Source organism: Colobus angolensis, unplaced genomic scaffold, assembly GCF_000951035.1.
Source record: "Colobus angolensis palliatus isolate OR3802 unplaced genomic scaffold, Cang.pa_1.0 Scaffold1065, whole genome shotgun sequence".
Classification (NCBI taxonomy): domain Eukaryota; kingdom Metazoa; phylum Chordata; class Mammalia; order Primates; family Cercopithecidae; genus Colobus; species Colobus angolensis.
Genome location: NW_012111642.1, coordinates 26,432 through 29,696, shown reverse-complemented (window position 1 = coordinate 29,696; position 3,265 = coordinate 26,432).

Here is a 3,265-nt window from a genome sequence, read left to right as displayed (position 1 = left end):
GATAACAGAAGACTTAAGGGTTATAACAAAACAAAATGACTATATAATACTATATTGGCATACTCATTCAAAGAAACACATTTTTATGAATATAAGTCTGCCACATAAGAGTGTAAACTAGTTGAACTTTTGATAATCATTTATTTAAGTTTTTTAGAAATGAAAACTGTATTGGGATTTTGGCTAATATAAAGTCCTTAACTTTTAGAAAACATATTGAGGTATTTAGAGATGAAATGGAATGACGTCTTAGATTTGCTCCACATTATTCCAGCAGCTGAGATGCAAGTAGGTGAGCGTCGAACTGGAACCAGATGTGCCATGTATTGAAGGTGGTTGATGCTGAGTGTCAGGTGTTCTGGGTTCGTTATATTATTCTATTGTTCAAGGTGTTTGAAGTGCTCTGTAATAAAACGTTTTCATCACAAATATCATGCCACTAAAAGTGAAATTCTAAGTGAAACTGAACACTTGGCAGAATTAAAACAAATAAATGATGAAATCATTCCAAAAAGAAAAATAAAATTTTAATGAAATGATACAAACTGAAACTGTACAATATTCACAGCTCAAGCCACCCTCAAATCTCCTGGATTAGGCAGTTTTGGAGGCCAATTCTACCAAATGATCAGGGAAAAGTAACTACTATTTTATCTCAACTCTTTCAAGGCATACAAAATATAGACAATGGTTCAATTGGTTATCCCCAACTAGCCCTTCTGGATACAAAAACCAGATGAGGACCACTCCCACCCTGATGAAAAAAAACACATCAAGCAACCTCACTTATATAACAGCACACGTCTTATCTAAATTGGTGGCATATTAAATGAGCAGGCAGGCTCGGCCTAAGGAAAGGAAATAAGATTTAACGTTACAAAAAAGAAACTTGTTTCAGTTTAATCCCTTGCATACAAAATGGAGAATAGGAAAAGCTTTTAAAGGAAATTCAGTATAAGTTCATGGTAAAAATATTTAGTTAACCTATATTGAAAGAGAACTTCCATTTTCTAAAATCAACGGCAAACATACATCAATGCGAAACTTTTGAACACTTATTCAACTCAGAAGAAGTAGATGTAGGCTATTATCTCTACGTTTTAAATCATCACTGAGACACAAAGTCAGAGCTATAAGTATCATAATAAATAAGGGGCGTGAATATAGGAAAACTACATAATGTTTAGTGATAATACCATTATAGGTCTTGAAAACTCAAAGAAATAGATATGTGGAAGATTCAGGTGAACGGGCCTTCAGAACGAGGTGTGTAACAGATTACTATAACAAAATAAAAATCTTTGCCAGATGAAAGCAATGAGTAACTAGAACAATTAATAGACAATATGCAATTTTCAATAGCATCAAAATCCAAGAATTACCTGAAAAGAAGCCTAGCAAAATGCAGAATGTCTTTATAGAGGGAACTACCACAGTATACTGACAGATTCAAGTAAGAGGAGTTTGAAATTAATAGAGGAGCATAACATATTCATTGATGGGGAACAGAACATTGTAAAAATGTCAATTGTACTTCAATTACTTATAACTTAGTATCTTACCTGTAGCTGCCAACATTGCAATTAAACTTGGGCTGCTGTTCTCTGTTTCTCAAATCAACCCTGGGAAATGATAGAAGGGAAAAAGAAAGAGAAAGACACAGTATCAGCAACAAAATCTAAGAAAGGAAACAGAGAAAGCTCTGGGTGAGAGTGAATACTGTGTTGAGCTGGTACTTGTGTTTGACACTTGCAGTGTCAGCTGGAGTTGGCGGCAGGGATGTTGAGGAGGTCTATAGCCTGTCTAGATAGCAGATGACAGAATAGTTAGAATGCATATTTTGGCCGGGCGCGGTGTCTCAAGCCTGTAATCCCAGCACTTTGGGAGGCCGAGACAGGCGGATCACGAGGTCAGGAGATCGAGACCATCCTGGCTAACACGGTGAAACCCCGTCTCTACTAAAAAATACAAAAACTAGCCGGGCGAGTTGGCAGTCGCCTGTAGTCCCAGCTACTCAGGAGGCTGAGGCAGGAGAATGGCGTGAACCCGGGAGGCGGAGTTTGCAGTGAGCTGAGATCCAGCCACAGCACTCCAGCCTGGGCGGCAGAGCCAGACTCCGTCTCAAAAAAAAAAAAAAATGCACATTGTAAAATTTTCACTTCACACCATTGTACAATCTGAGGCAGCACCTGAAAACATGAGCTAGTAGCCCTAGGGTGATAGCAGGACACCAGGAAAATGGGGCTGGTTAAGACACTATGGCTCCAGAGTTCTGCTAATAACAACCTGAAACCAGCGTAGTGGGAGAGGAATTGCGTTAAAAAAATGTGTCAACAGAACATAAAGAATGGAAAAGAAGTAGAATAGGATATCAGAGTGAATCATGCAAACTAAGGGTACGCATTCTCATATATATATAGCTACCTACATATATCTTTGGAAGATACATAAAACATATTTCTTTTTCCTTCTTTTTTTTTTGAGAGAGTCTCACTCCGTCATGAGGCCCATGGTGAAGTGCAATAGCACAGTCTCGGCTCACTGCAACCTCTGCCTCTCGGGTTCAAGCAATTCTCGTGCCTCAGCCTCCCGAGTAGCTGGGATTATAGGCGTACACCACCACATCTGGCTAATTTTTGTATTTTGTGTGGGGACTGGGTTACAACCATGTTGGCCAGGCTGGTCTCGAACCCCTGACTTCAGGTGATCTGCTCATGTTGGCCTCCCAAAGTGCTGGGATTACAGGTGTGAGCCACCGTGCCCAACCATAAAACATTCATTTGAGGACAAAAGGTTTGCCAAGTGTAGCTCTGACTGGAGAGGAGCCCCTGTGGGAAGGTGTGCATCTTCTCCCAGAGGTCACAATCACTGGAGCAGCCACCCTGCAGGGAGCACCTGGCCTGCGACCCACAGCCATTCTTTGCAACGGGTGCTGTTGTGCAAATGCTTAGAGGTGACATAAACAGAGCATCTCCCGCCCATCACTTCATCAAAGAGCCAGGAGCCAGCAGCAGGACCCTCCTGAGTGGGGACTGAGGGTCCACCCTCCTGACATAGAGGGGCCACAGAATCCAGCTCAGCCCTTCCTGTCAGCCCTGGAAGATCCTGGCAATGTTGTCACTCCCACCATACTCCTCCTTCAACAGCCACCTCATGGGATTGGGGGTCAGGGTGTGTGTCTTCTCCCAGAGGTCACTACAATCGCGGGAGCTGCCACTCTGCAGGGAGCACCTGGCCTGGGACCTGCAGCCATTCTCTGCAATAG